Below are 17,598 nucleotides of genomic sequence, written 5' to 3'. Positions count from 1 at the left end.
GGGGAATGTTAGCAGCAAGCTAACTCAAATACCATTTTTTGGACCTCTCATTGTAAAATACTTACTATTTTTTATAAATCGAGAATATTGTAACTCGTATTTTTTGGATAAACCTTGTAATTGATGAGTTGGGGCTACAAGCTTCCACAAAGTATCAACGTGTGATTACCTATCTTTAGTTAGAGCTCCCAAATTATTAGTTTTGACCACCAAAAAACCTTGGCTAAGGTATAAAAGCCAATTTTTGTAAGTTATTATTAAGTTTTGGATAATGAAATACACAGCGTGAGCTAACGGCGCTCACTTCTCTCCTCGCGCTTCCTACTCCCTCCCTGGTTGTCACATTGCAATCGCGTTTGTTGCATTGCAACCGCAGGTAAGAGCTCTATGCATTGACGTAAACATTTCACGATATTTTGTAGCTTTTGGTGTCGTCGATCCGCGGCCTAATTTCATCATAAGTAAGAATTTACACTTCAAAATCAAAAAGTAAGCATAGGCGGGGTATTGGAGCATCATTGCTAAGCATTTAGGTGCATTCTGGGTCAAAAACGACTAGGTTAAAAGTCCACTGCTATTAATAATCTCAATTTTAGTATTTGATTTAAAGTGGGGTTTGAGACCATAAGCATGTGTGCTTAGGTCTTATAAACATGTCTTCGAAGTTTCATTATGTTTGAATGTCATTTGATGCTGTAACGTATGTGATTTGTTTGCCGATGAGCGATTGTCTTTTGGTGATTTCAGTCACTTGAGTGTAGCTTGAGTTAGATTCGAGTTGTTTGATGTTTTCGGAGAGATTGACAACCTCTTGTAGCCTCTATACACTAGTCGAGTCAGCTTCATCCCATGGACTGACAATTTAATCACGGTTCTCGCTAAATCTGCAATAGATAGGATAGTAAGGTTAGACTCCCGTCTCACAATTACTCATCCCAAACCCAAGCCCCCTACAGATGATCAAACAAGCGTCTCAAAGGAAACAGTTAGGAGTGTGGAAGAGGAAGGTAGAAGTGCTCAAGAGGAAGGTTTCAGGACTAACAGTGGGCTAACTGCGCAAGACACTGGTGATGACAGCCCCCTGCAGTGTTTTGTAAACAAAGTGAAATTAAAGAGAAAAGGTGGCCTGGAACAGATTCTGGAAGATCCTGGGGACGAGATATGTGCTACCCCTCTAAGCACCCTGGATGACATAAACCAGCAGAGGTGAAAATAAATCGATTCACTCACCTGATTACAAGAAATTATATTGAATCTATTCCCTCTTGTGTCCAAGTTATGTAGTGTTAGCAAGCTCCACACCCTGTGTGGCATGTATCTCTCTGGATATTTATAATGGAGAAACTCTTTTCAATATTATTTTATTGTGCAACCGTTCAGTATTTTTTGCTTGTCCTTTATCATGTCTTTATTCGATACCATTTCTGTGTCACAAGGCAAGAGAAACTGCAATTAGTTTCCGTGCATGATTTGAGCCTATCACAAATTTTTGTTTACTATATTTTGTTGGTTTTCCTTGCTTCTAGAGGTTTACAATAAAAGAAAGAGTGAGAACAACCTCTTGGAAAAATTCAAAAAATGATTTGATGGGAATTTTTCCTTGACTAGTTCACCAGAGGTGAAAGGGAGAACCTAGTGGTAAAGGGAAGGGAAAATATGTAAATGTGAAAAGAAAAGATATGATGTGTTTGTGGGGCCATGCACCCATGATTTAAGGGCCATGAGTGACTCATATCATCATGGCTTTGGAGCCATATGATGATTCAAACAGATGGGACCCAAGTGAAAGACTTGGTAAAGGAAGGAAACAGACACATGATTTTGCTGGATTTTTAAAAAATACTTCCACTTCAATCCAAGAAAATTTTTCTTCATCAAAGTTGTAGCTGATGAGCTGGAGATTCTGACCATATTTTTTTTATAATTTTTGCATCTATGGTCTAGGAGATATGACCAAAATGGCGGACGCCAGGTTTTTCAACTGTGGTGGAGACCACCCCCTCTACCTTTACACACACACTCTTCCTTTTCCACATTGAGTCCTTCTCTAAAAATAAGCCATTAGTCTTCTCACCCTCCCCTCCTTCCTCCTCTCTCTCAAGCTCAAAAAACCATCACAAATTTCTCTTCTAATCACCTCTCAAATCATGCTTAATCTTGTTGTAATTCATAAGTTCTCATTCAACCCCTTTCTATTATTACTAGATATGTATTGATTTTATGTAGATTCTTTACCTTTTAAAATAAGGAAGCTCTTGGACTCAAGCTATGGAGGAAGGAGTGAAGACAACACAAGTGATGATGGAGCCAATTAGTTGCAAATTGGTCAACAAATCACTTGGAAGGAGCTTCTTCATTGGTTGAATGTCCCTAATCAAGCTTCATTTGTACAAATTACACTTGGATCTTAACCTCACTCCTAATCACTCTCTTTCCTATATAAAGAGGCCCCCCCCTTTGTAATTTCAAGTCTCCCTCGGCCCTATTGAGTATTTGTATCACTCACCAAGAGTCCATAAAGCTCATTCATTCACTCTATTCTTGCACATTCTAGAGTGCAAATTGTTTTATGCTAGTAACCTCCCCTCCTCTTACTCATGTTAATTAAGAGAAATCTTTTATGTGTGTGTGAGAGTGCTTGATGTGATTTTGGCTAATCCTTGAGATGTTGTTTAGTAATCTACATGCTATTTGTGTTGGGAGTGCTTGAAGTTATCCATTCCTTGTACACACACTAAGGTTAATGCTTCATTCATAGTGATAGCTCTCTCTCTCTCTCTCTCTCTCTCTCTCTCTCTCTCTCTCTCTCTCTCTCTCTGTGTGTGTGTGTGTGTGTGTGTGTGTGTGTGTGTAGCGGTCCTAGTCCACGCTTCCAAGACTAGGTGGTGCCCTCATCTCATTTCCCTTGTGGCTCAATGGAGTTTGTTTTGGTGTAGAGGCCGCCATTCCAAATTTCCTTCGTCAGTGGCATATTGCCAAGGCGAAACAACTATAAAAAGAAAAAGCCAAGATTAAGAAGTGCCTGGCTAGCTATCTTAAAAGCTTAACAAAAATTGGTGAGTACTTCAGTTATGTTCATCCCTCGGGGGAAGTTATTTTTATTGAGTGGTATGTAATGCCAGACCCAATATGCGTGCCAAAGCCGTTGCTAGACAAGGGTTGCGCTTTGGTTCTTGATTTAAATGGCCTACTTGTTCAAGTTGTAGAGCCAATGCACGGATACATTCCCCCTAAACATGCAGGGGAAATGATAAAGTACAATGTGCAAGGTAGGAGGTATGTATTTTGTCGCAGAGACAGCCACAAATTTTTGGATTGGTGCCTCCAGTTTTTCCATGTGTATATATGGAGGAGCAGCATGGCACTAAAGTGAATGCAATTTTAGAAACAGTATTCAAAGAGCAGCGGGCTAAGCTGAGAGGTGTTTTTTCACAGAATCATTGTAGTGGCCAGTCTTGGCAGATATATAATAAGCCTGTATTCTTGAAGGATTTGAGATTGTTTTGGAAGAACTACAAGTTTGGGCCCCAAAATAGTCTAATTATGACGATAGTATGTACAAAGTGTGCCAAAACCGTGAAGGAAGTTGGCTTGTTACTCCTAAGATAGAGGACCAGACCAAAGAACAGTGGCAAAACTTCCTGATAGATACTTTGAGCAGTTGGCTATTCCTATGGCTGCAATCAGAGGATCGTGCAACGTATACAGCTGAAAATGTGTTTAATATTGTCCCAGATTTCTTTTCACAAGAAGTGAGAAGGAAGCTAGCATCAGAAATGCATTGGTGGAATGAGGCCCAGTATAAGGAAGGTTTGCGTAGGAGACAAAGGGAGGCTGATGAAGAAGCTAAAAGACATGAGAGAGAGAAGCTACAGAGAGAAAAATTACAAAAGCAACAACAAGCAGAAGAAGAAAGAGAGTTGCAAGAACCAAAATCTCAGCAAGAAGAAGAAAGAGAAAAAGACCCAAAAGCTCAGCAAACAAAGAAGCAAACGGACATTGGGCAAAAGTGAGTGCACAAGCGCATTAAACCACGATCTTATCCAGAGTAGGAGGCTCTCTGCAGTTTTGAAACATTATGAGGGAAATTTGTAAATTGCCTTTCCAATGTTTGTAACTATTCCAAGATTCACTTCAGATAGTAATGATCTGATCCTATTCTTTTTTTGAAGACAATACTATGTGTACTGTTGGCATTCTTTTTTATCTTGTAAACATTGAATTTTTATAGATTCTCGTTGGAAATCAGCAAAGGTATGCTAATTAGCATAATGTTTATACTAGTTAGCAGATTGTTTATGCTAACTAGCAAAAATCGTATGCTAATTAGCATACCCACATTAGCTAACTAGAATACATTGTAATTAGCATACTGCACATTTTTGTTTGTGCTAATTTCCACTCATAGCATACCATAGTATTCTAATTAGCATATACAGTATACAAAGCTGGCATGTTTTCTCCTTGAAACCCGCAATGGTATGCTAATTAGCATATTGTCTATGCCAACTAGCATAAACAGTATGCTAATTAGCATATTGTCTATGCCAACTGGCATAAATAGTATGCTAATTAGCATACATGGTATGTTAATTAGCATATTGTGGATTTTTGTTTTTGCTAACTTTCACTCACAGCATAGTATGCTAATTAGCATACACAGCATATAGAAAGTTGCCATCTCTTCTTGAAACCAGCATACATTATGCTTATTAGAATACACAGTATACAGAGAGCTATTATCACTTCTCCTTAAAACCAGCAAAGGTATGCTAATTAGCATATTGTCTATGCCTACTGGCATAGACAGTATGCTAATTAGCATACCTTGAATTGGCATATTGTACATTTTTGTTTGTGCTAACTTCCACTCAGTATAGTATGCTAATTACCATACACAGTATACATAAAGATGACATCCCTTCTCTTTGAAACCAGCAAAACTATGCTAATTAGCATACTGTTTATGCCAGTTAACTATGCTAATTAGCATACTCACAGAATGCCAACTAGCATAAACCGTATGCTAATTAGCATACATATTATGCAGAGACGGCCTGTCATATCTTCTCCTTGAAACCAGCAAAGATATGCTTATTAGCATATTGTTTATTGGCATAAACAGTATGCTAATTGGCATAAACAATATACTAATTAGCATACATAGTATGCTAATTAGCATACCTTTGGTTAGCATACTTTGCATTTTTGTTTGTGCTAACTTTCACTCATAACATAGTATGCTAATTAGAACACACAATATACAAAAAGCTGTCATCTCTTCTCCTTAAAACCAGCAAAGGTATGCTAATTAGCATATTGTTTATGCCAGCTGGCATAAACAGTATGCTAATTAGAATACACAGTGAACTAAAAGCTGACATCTCTTCTCTTTGAAACCAGAAAAGGTATGCTCATTAGCATACATAGTATACAGAAAGCTGCCATCTCTTCTCTCCTAAACCAGCAAGGGTATGCTAATTAGCATATTGTTTATGCCAATTGGCATAAACAGTATGCTAATTAGCATTCCACTCACACAACATAGTATACTAATCAGCATACACAGTATACAGAAAGCTGCCATCTCTTCTCCTTGAAAACCAGCAAATTTATGCTAATTAGCATATTGTTTATGCTAACTAGCATATATAAGTTTATGATATTCAGCATAAACAGTATGCTAATTAGCATTAGCGTACACAGTATACAGGAAGCTACCATCTCTTCTCCTTGAAAACCAGCAAAGGTTGTGCTAATTAGCGCATTGTTTATTCTAATTAGCATAGATAGTATGCTAATTAGCATACCATTTATGCTAACTAGGATACCCACAGAACACAATTAGCATACCTTCTTATTATCATACTGTGCAAGCCACTGGCCTTCTTTGTACACATCTTTCCAAACCTTGATGCCTTTCTTATAAGCTGGGTGTGCCTTCTTTTATAGTTTCCATTTATATTTGTGGGCTACCTGTCCAAACCATATGGAGTCCTACTGTAAAAAGTGTAAATTGTAAGACACCAAAGGAGGCGGACTTTGAGCTTGTTTGATCACCACTCTAGAGTTCTACATTTTCTTGATGAGCTCAGATCCTCTAGGTTTAATGAGACAGGTTGTACAAGTGATCTCTCTTAAACTGAGACCCCTCTGTGTGATAGACACCAAATCCATGTATACACAAAGCACACAAGAGACACGAGAGACAGAAGATACCCAAGTTTTTTATAAAACTGCATTATCTCCGAGCAAGAAGTATATTGAATATGTAGTGACTACAACTTAAAAGCTAAAGGGCATGCTATTATAGATTGCTTCATAGCTTTCTGGGTTGATTGTGTACACCTGCCATCTCCTTGGGATGTGCTCCATGGGTATTTTGATACATTGTATCAGATATGAAAGTACGTGGACGATGGGCTGCTTGTGGTCTAGCTTGAAGGTGTGTGCATCCAATTTCTCATAATGTAGACCTTGCACAACATATGAGCCTCTATCAATTGCATTGCCCAACTCATCGAGGTACCCCTTCTCCACCTTCTCCTTTGATGCAGCACAGGTAGAAATCCACATCCTCGACGTTAGTCGAAGCATCTGGATTTACAGCAAATGTGTTGCTAGCACATAGAGCGCTACTCAACACATCATGATGACCTTCGTACATGAAATAATCGTAGGTGGCTGCTTCATCTGTCGGCTCAAAATCTAACATAGCCTCATCAGGTAATGGCAGTAGAGTATGATAATCCCAAGGCTGTACGTGAGCTTTATTGACGCAACGATTCCATCTTCTCTGTATGCATGCATCACAGAAGCATGCCAAGGCTCTTGTTGCAAGGGCAGGTGGATCCCCAGGGTTGTGACCACAAAAAGCATACAGAGAGCGAGTTTTTGCCACAGTTGCACAATACTTCACCTCCCTCTTCACTTCCCCCTCTTTAACCTCCCAGAACACACGAGCACATTCCTTTTCTTTTGAAGGATAGTGTGAAGGTACTCCTTGCAACAGGTTGGCTTGTCAATAAGCAACCACATCAGCTGCATACCACAAAATAGCTCCATTAGGTTTTAGCTGCTCATGGGTCAAGGTTCTTTTCACAACTGCTCCTGCACCATCATTCTCTCCCTTTCCGTGCCTTGATCCAAAGAAGAACCAGCTCATCCCCATCTCTGTGAGTTCACCATATCTTGCAACGAAGTAAAAAGGCCTAGCTCCCTTGAACTGCAAGGCTGGCGCACCATCAGACCACACCCAATGTTGCTTAGGAGTGACATCCTCTTGTTGTAACCAGTCATGGTGTAGCAGGAAGCAGTGTTGCACGAACAATGTGTCATACACCTTGTCATCTTATATGAAGAAATGGATGGTTTTGACTACCTCCCCTGCCCTGTGGCAGTACATTATGTGTACAAAAATGATTACTTGACTAGAGTGCCAATGCATTGACTGAATCTCATTTTGTTCCTTGAAGGCGTAACTCTCTGCAAAATCAACAACTGACATGACGACATCGTCCAAAAACCAAAGAAGGCAATCCTTGAATTGTTGTCCTTGCCATCGAGCCACATAGTTATGAGTGATAAAGAGCTCCAACTTGGTCTTCAAGAGTTGAAGAAACTCCCAGCACTGCATTTCTTTGTGCAAAAGATCTTTTCTTTTGTTACTATTTCCCTGCTTTTCTTGAGCTTGTACATATGAAAACACTTTCACATTAATACTATTACCTGGCTTTGTTGTCTCCAAGCAGCAAAATTCCAACCTATTCACTCCACATGTCAAACACTCTCCCATCTCCCATCAGGCATTCCCTTCTATGGAAAGCTACATCTACGGGCTTTCGACAGAGAACAAACTCCCACATAGTGTGACACCTTTGAACGTGTGATGTGAATCCAAGCAACCCTTGCTAATTTTCTCACCTGGGGCATAGATACCTCATATACAGTCACAACCTGCTCTATGCAGCCCAAAAGTACGAGAGTGCATGTGGTTCGATGTGTCCTTCAAAAAGGACATTTTGCACATGGTATTCGCAACAGCATGTGTATCTAACCTTTAGCCGCCTACAAAAGAATGGCTTCAACATCTCAAAAATTCTCATGCCAACCTTGCAATCTGGATGTTTTTCCTTGAATCTACGAAAGAACTCAACCTGCAACATCCAAATGATGATCAGTATTTACATTGCTAACTAGGATATCTAGCGACGTGCATAGCGACGCACATAGCAGAAAAATTATTTCTTGGGCAGAGGGCAGGTAGCCTGACCTGTGCCCAGTTAAAAGATGGACACAGCCACAGCCAGACTTCCTGCCCTCTGCCCAAGAAAGCGAGCAGCACCAAAATATCAACCATACTCCCACGCGCAGAAATTTAGGCAGAGTTCCCTTTGTTTTTACATAAACTTTTCAAAAAAAACCATATCATGTATACGCCTCCTACATGCTATCCATGTAGGATCTCACATGAGATTTAAGGCCAATGAAAGACAACCGTACCAACTGAAAAGCATAGCCATAACTTAAAAGCATAACCATAACGAACCATAACCATAACTTAAAAGCATAACCATAACAAACCATAACCATAACTTAAAACCATAACCGGCTATAACCACTTTGATCAAAACCATAATGCAGATAACCATAACCATAAACAAAATTAACAATAACCATAAGCATAACCAGAAAGAGAAACAATAACTATCTATACAATGACAATGACAATAATCATAACCATAAGGGAAACAATAACTGTCTAAACACTAACTGTTTGTACAAAAAAGAGACACAGAAGCGTGTCTGTGTCTCACAAAGCATATAGATGAAATCTGGTCCACTAATGACTAGGCGTCGCAACCTGCATATAGGACAACTCACAAAATTAGTATTGATATTACTTCACATATACTGACTTAATTAAATCAACTCACACATATTAACGTCTCACCTCAAGCGATCAGCGAGACTGTAAGGCCTCCCAGTCTACAGGCTCTCCTGAAGCTTCAAGATCATTCAGTACTTCATAGATACCTCTGCGATATCCATCTGACTCCTCCTTGCGTGATGGAGCTCGATGCATCGCAAGATTCTGCGTTTATACAAAAATCAAAGTAATAAGAATACATGATTCATCGCGTTTTAAAAAACGCCATAGTTGAGATTGGATTAGAAACTCACAAACTCATAGCGAAAGGTGTCAAAGCCTCCGCTACCAAGATGACATGTCCCCCTAGTCATCTGTCATACCTGCGCGGCCTCACGCTGCTGTCTGAACTGCGTGGCCACTGTCCGCTCATCCTCCCTGATCTGCAGCCACGTCTTGTGTGGGATGCCCGAAGGCTTCGGCGAACCGGTCCTGAAAGCCTTCCGAGCTGCATCTCGTCGATGTTTGATGGTGTCCCGTGCAACACCCTTGATCCACTGCGCCGAAACAACGGAAGAACCCGGAGCACACTGGTACTCTCTCAGGATGGTCTCCACTATGTAAGTGACTTTTTTCTTTTCTTGCTGATCCCAAGACGTCAGAATGCTGGTCAAAAACTGCAGCTCCACGAGCTGACGAATCCATTGTCGCATCTCAGTCCCGACTCTATCCATGTCAACAGAACCATCTCCCCGTACAGTATAGAGCTTGGAGGCACTAGGATCGTGTGCCCCCCAAGGTGTCAAGGTGTGCCAAGAGGTGTGTCAAGCGGTGTGCCTGGGTAAGACGGGGGTCGTGAGCGAGGAGGGGTCGAAGCATCTGTGGACCGTCCTCCACAGCAACCACCACCTCCACCTGACGATCGCCGAGATCAACGAGTGCACCTGTGCTGCGGAGATGAGGACGTACCCGCCTATGTCCCACCCCTAGGTGTCGAAGTGGCTGTGATGGGAGAAGAAGGCGTCGTACCCATAGGCATCCTGAACCCCGTAGGCGTCCCCCCCCTAGGCGTCGGACCCTCGGGTGTGAAGCCCGGAGGCGTAGTGCCCGTGCCTCTGGCTACCCAGTACTGAGAAGCCTCTACCATCTGAGCAGGCGTCATCCGTGTAACGAAGCCCATGAATGCATCTGCACTCATGGAAGCGGGATGTGGAATCTCGTCTGCCATACTAAAGTCTTGCACAAAGAAAGTAAAATAAAGCGTCAGAACACAGTTATTTAAATTAACTTTAAGCTTAATTTTAAATCAAAGTCTTCACACAAACACTTACAGGCCTAGGCCTCGACGAGTGAGGCATCATCGATAAGATCTTGCACCGTATCATCGTCTATCTCTAATTGCAAACATAACTCTGTCCCAACTCGCTCTGGCAGATTGTCTTCATCCATTGCATCTTCATCTACAAGTGTCAATTTTGGCTCGTCTGCGTCATCCCTCGTATATCTGTCAGCTTCCTCTGCCATACCTTCGTCCATCTCATCTAATGTCACAGTAGTATGGACGTCGTCTAACTAACTTTCCTCCAGGATATCTTGCCCTTCAAATACTTGTTTATTTCTTGGAGCAACCTGAACCACAAACCACCATTGTCGCTCTCGAGGGTCCGGTACAAAGACCACTTGCTCACAATGTTCGGGGAGAGCAAATGTGTCGCTCGCATCTGTCCAAGTCTTTGTAGAATCTATTTGCACAAGTTTGTTTCCATCTCTGCGTACTGTTGCATTGCGACCAAAAGTAATCACCTTGAACCACTTCACATCCAACAAAAACATCTCAAACCGCCTGAAGCTTACTTTCAAGATATCTGACACCAGACCACAGTAATCCAGGTTGCTAGTGCTTTCATTCGTGTCTCTAGCACTGGCCCTGCTCTTTTGCATGAAACTAACCATTACCCCACTGTCAAACGTGTTTCTTCTGTTGTCAATTTGTTGTGTTCTGAAATGCTTTCCATGCGACCACAGTGCCATGTATGTATGATACTTCCAGTCACATCCAATAGACAGCTCTTCCTCTTCTAAAGATATGGGTTCTCTGATCTGTCGAGCTGCTCTCACTATCTTGTCCAACCATGCCATTGTAGGGAATTCAGGTAGAGGAGCGAGATAGTCTGACAAGGGTAAGCCTCTACTTGTTCGACTTCGCCTGAAATCCTGTCGCTCTAGATTGCGTCTCTCTTTCTCTTCTTCGTACCTTTCAAGCCATTTTTGCATCGGCGCTGAATTTAGAATACAGAACTTTATGATCTTTTCTCGCATGGCCAGGTTCATTTTCTTCGGCACCCCTTGCCCTTGCGGCTCCTCTCCCACCAGTCTTGCATCCTCCTCATCGCTCCACAGTCGAGGCATTTCTGGGTCAGAAACGGATAGAAATTTGATCGTCAATACAAGAGACTCTTGCACCAGCCATCCTTCTGCCATGCTCCCCTCTGGACGCGCTTTTTGGCGAACAAAACCCTTAAGTGTTTTCATGAACCGCTCTAGAAAGAACATCCAATGACTGTGGGCTGTACCTGCCACTGCAACCTCATCTACTACATGGACGAGCAAGTGCATTTGGATAGTTAGGCAGCTCGTGGGTAGATACTTCTCAATCATGAAAACTGCCTCAATGGAGTTAGCCCTTGCGACAGCAATAGATTCCTCCCGTATCCCCTTGGAAGAGATCCACCGCACTAGCTCTGAAATCTTGTATATGCACGTCCGCACTTCCTCCGTTAAACACCCCTTGATCGCAATTGGAAGAATGAATTGCAAGAACTTATGCTAGTCGTGCGATTTCAACCCTTACAGTTGATCGTCACGGGTGAATGTTGTCTTTAGACATCGCATATATCCTGTTGGCGTCTTGAACTCTGAAACCACCCTTTTCACTTGTCGCTCTTCGTTTTTTAGCAATACCCATGGCACTCTTGGAAGTTTTGTTTGACCAGCTGCATTGGTGAAAGGCCACAACTCTAGCATCTTTCCAACCGGCTGCAAATCATCTCGTGAAGCTCGATTGTCTTTCATTCCCATGATTGTCTTCCAGAGGAGCTCTCCCACATTCTTGAATATATGCATTGGATCCAGCAAATGGTTAATTAGTAGATCACCCCAGTACGGCAACGTATGGAGAATGGACAAACGTTTCATTCCTGGAACAGGTTGCCCCTCATGTTTCTCCCATCGGCGACGCCACTCTTGTACATGCATAGGACGACATTCGACGCGACCAAGCTGGCCTTCGCGCAAGTGATGGCCATCTGGAAGATAACGGTGGTGGCCTTGATAAATTGTCTTTCAAAGAGAGGTAGAATAGCGCACATCCAAAGACTGCCCGCAAATTGGACATGCATTGTATCCCGAAGTTGTTAGTCCTGCATATATCAAAGCATGAATCAGGCCAAGTCAAAGGGCTTGCGAATAGCAAGAATTTTATAAATCACTAACCATTACCAGAAGCTTCTCCATATCCTGGCCAATCATGCATAGTCCACATAAGAAGTCCATGGATCCTTGCATGCTGTTGTCCTACTGGTTCAACCACATCTGCTATGTCGATACCGTGCCATAACTCCTTGAGCTCGTCAACTAGTGGAGCTAGATAAACATCCATGTTTTTTGCTTTGAACTTACTAGGTACAATCAAGCTTAAAATCAAATGACCCTTCTTGATAGCAAGCCACGGCGGGAGGTTGTAATTGATAAGGCACACAAGCCAAGTGCTCCATGACGAGCTTCTCAAGCCAAATGGATTGACTCCATCCATTGCCATGCCCAAACGCAAATTGCGTGGTTCACTCTTAAAATGTGGCCAGGTATCTTCAATGTGCCTCCAAGCCTTCGAATCAGCAGGCACCCTAAATGTTGCGTCAGTGGATCTATTCGTAGAATGCCACCGCATCAACTTTGCAATGGAACCACAACGAAACATGCTTTTTATCCTAGGAGTAATAGGGAAATGCCGCAACACTTTAGCTGGCACTGTCTCGCCAACTGCATCTTGTTTGTAGCGCATTGCTCCACACTTAGGACACGACAGACAATCTGCGAATTCATTGCGAAAAAGAATGCAATCATTTGGACATGCATGAATCTTGTTGTAGTCCAAGCCAACTGAGGTCAGAAGTTGCTTTGCGTCTGGCCTGGAGGGGGGCATTTCATTGCCAGCCGGGAGAAGTTGCTCCAGCAATAACCTGTTTAAGCCACATTAAATTAAAATTAAAGCTCTCCGAGCACATCACCGTTGCAATCGGAAAATCTCTTTTGTAAATTGCGTACCTAAACAAAGCAGTGACGCTTGCATCTAACCACCCGTACACTGACTGAAGATTCAAAAACGCCAGACAAGTATGAAGCACAGATATTTTGGCGCCTTCATAGATTGGTTGACGTGCCAACTTTCTCAACATGTCTTCAAGAGATAGGCACATGGCTTCTGGTGCTGCTTCGTTCGCGTTCTCCTCGCTTGTCTGGAAGAAGGCATCCAGCATCTCCTCCATGCCATCGTCTTCTGTCTGTAAGCCCTTTTTTGCTTCCATCCGTGGCTCTATATTGGTCGGACCTTCACGCATAATATTTTTTCTCTCTCTCTCAGATGTAGGTGCTATGTCGTGGAAATCAATGCCCGTTCCGTAGGAGTCGTATCGCAGATTCTGTACGGTTTCTCTAGCAAACTCTCTGTACTTGTGCACATGCTCATTACATATCCTACGCTTGCGCAGGATTTGATACTTGCAGAGCGTGCACGAGCATGCAATCTTTTCCTCCATGTTAGTTGATGACGTTGCCATCTACAATGATTATGAATGTTGTTTTAATATATATATATATATATATATATATATATATATACTCCTCACAGTGTAAACTACCTCACATTCTCTAGTCTTGCCCAATCTCCGTACACCTCGGTCCAGAGGTGTATGGAGATCAGGACCACCGGGTCAAAATCTCGTCTTTATTGGTCAAATCCTATATGGGTAGACACATACGTGCACTCACAGGTGTACATGGCAATGCATGTAGCGGGCAAAACCCCTTTGCCTCTTTTAGTTCCATAGTTTATTCTCTGTCTGCGTACCCTATCTCTCGTTCTTTCTCTCTCGATCTCGCTCTCTCTCTCTCTCTCTCTCTCTCTCTCTCTCTCTCTCTCTCTCTCTCTCTCTCTCTCTCTCTCTCTCTCTCTCTCGCTATCTCTCTTTCTCTATTTTCCTATCTCTCTCTATTTCTCTATTTTCCTATTTCTCTGCCATAACTCCTGGAGCTCCACTTTCCTATCTCTCTCTCTCTCTCTCTCTGTCTCTATATATATATCTATATATATATATATAACTCTCTTTCTCTCTCTCTCTCTCTCTCTCTCTCTCTCTCTCTCTCTCCCTATCTCTCTAATGATCGAACGAGCGACTGAGCTAGGGAGATCTAGACACCCACGACTGCGGAGGACTACACAACATTGACAGAGGCTGCATCAGAGGATCTAGCTAGGTCACTTTGGCTCGACATGCACAACGTCCGATCAGAGTACTGACCATGGAGGAGATCTGCCTATCCCAACTAGCTCGTTTAGCCGTTTAGTCCACACCCAGCAGTTTAGGATTCCATAATATTTTATTTTGTCATCTTCTTACTCTGACTTTGTATCAGATCCATCACATTGTAACTTTCTTGTCTCATGTCTCATAGGTCACTTTGGCCTTTCGAAGACGTTAATATAACATTTCATTTCATTTCTCTCTTTAATTTTTTTTTCTTTAGTTTTAATTTCCTAAGCATACATTAATTCTCTCTCTCTCTCTCTCTCTCTCTCTCTCTCTCTCTCTCTCTCTCTCTCTCTCTTTCCTACACACACACACACATTTCTCTCTTTCTCTCTCTCTCTTTTCTACACACACACACACATTTCTCTCTCTCTCTCTCTCTCTCTCTCTCTCTCTCTCTCTCTCTCTCTCTCTCTCTCTCTCTTTCCTACACACACACACACACCGCTCTCTCTCTCTCTATTTCCTACACACACATCTCTCTCTCTCTCTCTTTCCTACACACACACACACACCGCTCTCTCTCTCTCTCTCTCTCTCTCTCTCTCTCTCTCTCTCTCTCCTACACACACACACGATGTAGAGGTAGAGAGAGAGAGAGAGAGCAAGAGAGAGGGGTTGGGGAGGGTGGAGATGGACATAATACCTGCGCAGCAGGTTTCGGCCAAGACCCAAGCAGGCGAAAATGGCCCCTGCGCGCGGGTTTTACTTTTTTCCCCAATTTTTTTGGCGTCGCTATATGCGTGGCAAATAAAGACTTTCCACGCGTATATCGACGCACATTGCGACGCGTATAGCGACGCCCGCTAATGTCGTCGATATACACGTGGAAAGGCATGGCCGTCGATATAGGCACGTCGATATCTTCATTTAGTGTTGTAGTGTTTCTGCTCCCGTTGTTTCCTCTTTCTTACTCTCTCATATTCCTTGATTACAAAAAGAGCTAGATCTTGGGAGTTGTAATTCATTGCTATCAACACTTAATGTTGTAATACACACATACTATGAACAAATGCCCTCACAAAACTATAGATGTGACCAACAAAACCAATGACTTTATTTGGAGTGGGTGGGTTACACATAAGATTTGCTTACCATCACATTACAGTACGGGTCCATTTCCATCATTGGAGCTAGTGGCAATAATGTTGGCTTTTGGTTCTCCATATGTGTAGGTCTGTGTTGGAACGAGAGAAAGAGCTCAACTTTGACAGCTCATCTTTGAGATAGGATGCACGATGCAAGGAACGAACGCGAGAGAGAGAGAGAGAGAGAGAGAGAGAGAGAGAGAGAGACTCTCCACATCCTCTTCAGTAACTAAAAGCAGAAGCACATGAGGAGATAAAATTATTTTTTTATGGAACATTTGAAATTCAAACGACTTGCCCATCCGTTTTCAGTATATGCTAACAAGCATTGTCGAGGACAACATATTCAGTGACACATTAACATGCTTCTACCCATAGACTAAAATGCCAAACTCCCTCTCTCTTGGTCGACCCCTCTTGATTTTTGCTCATGCTGGCATCCTATTGGCTCCTACAAAGTTTAGCCAATCACAAATTAGAAGCATAATTGATATCCTTTTGACAAGTGTCCCCCTTTCCTCTTGTGTGAGAGATTTAGGTAATTAAATAATTCAATTAAACTCTCATTGAACCTCTTAGTCTTCTGGCCATTAGGAATCAGGCAAGCCGTTGGGCGGACCCCTTGGTAGACTTTCTAATAGTCTTCTAGGAAGCTTAATTTCTATTGGTTCTTTTATCAAGCATTTATTAAATTGATTAGACTAGCTTTACTCTATCCTAATTCTCATTGGTCCACCTCTATGGCCATCCAATAGGATTTGAGGAGAGATTGTCTGGCCTAAGAGCCTGACATGTGTCCAGTATTCCCTTTGTGTAAAGGGAGAGCTTTGGATTGTGTGTGTGTGTTCTCTCTCGTCCCCTATTAAAAGGGCTCACCCCCTCCTTCCTAGGGATGTGGGAAGACTTTTTAATCTTTCCATGACCATCCAATTTCCCTCTACTTGGCCTTTGGACAATTGAATTAAAATTAGGAACCTTAGCCTATGGAAGTCTTAATGGAGCTGAACTTTAGGTCTTTTAAGCCCCATTGAAGCACATTTCTCTTTTGCAGACTGTCCCTCTTTGGATTCCTATTTTTCCTCCTTTGGATCCTTGCAAACACCGGTCTGGCAGCCTTACCAATATTCTGGCTTTTACTCCCCTGGTACTTTCCCATATTAAATGATCAGTTTAACATGAGAAAATCATTTGGGAGAATTAGATATTAGTTTTTATGACACTTTACCTTCCTTCAGTGAGGCAACCCATCGCTCCCACAAATCCATAAACTTGGATTCGTAAGTGGCATACTCTAGCAGACCTCCCTACTTTAACTCTGTCAGCAGCTGCCATAAGTTTCTTGAGGTTGCGTCTCCACCAAGCCTCTTCATGAATGTAGAGCGTAGTAAGTCCCATGCATCCTTGGTAGCTTGGGGCAAAGCATTTTACCAAAACTTGGCCTCTACTTTCATCAATAGAGGAAAGATATGTAATCGTGAGGCATCGTCATCCTTGTTGGAAACCACACAAGCGATGTCAAAGTTATCTAGAAAATCAGTGGTGATGTCTTCTCCCTGCTTGCGAGTGAATGTGGAAAAAGAGACACTTGCCATGGTAGTAAATCAATGAGCAGACAATCACAAATGCTTTTTTTTTTTTAATGTCTTAGTGATTTATGAAGGTTTATACATAGGTGGAAAACTTGAGCAGGAGTTAAGAAGAGCACAAGGCTAGAATAGAATAAAGATGCTTACATCAAAGGAGTGGTACTAATCAAGAATGGGCAAGATGATGGGACGTGATTTCATCAAGCATCTCTGGTCTGAACAAGAAAACAATCTTTTGTTGGTAGAATATCTTCCTATCAATGTACACATTTACATGCATGTGTTGCAAGAAACAAAAAGGAAAAACTTTTGGCCTATTGTGATATCTATAATGAGTGTAGGAAAGGCTTTGAACACTATAGTTGCATACCTTAAGTGTTGACAAGATGACACCTTCACCACAGACCTCTACCTCTTGTTGAAATCCACATAATCCTCCATATTGGGCTCAAAATAGACTGGGCGAGAAG

The sequence above is a fragment of the Adiantum capillus-veneris genome, unplaced genomic scaffold (genome assembly GCF_014529385.1).
Source record: "Adiantum capillus-veneris isolate H3 unplaced genomic scaffold, ASM1452938v2 Hic_scaffold_453, whole genome shotgun sequence".
NCBI classification, from domain to species: domain Eukaryota; kingdom Viridiplantae; phylum Streptophyta; class Polypodiopsida; order Polypodiales; family Pteridaceae; genus Adiantum; species Adiantum capillus-veneris.
The sequence above is the reverse complement of the archived record's forward strand: the minus strand, read 5'-3'. Positions refer to the sequence as shown.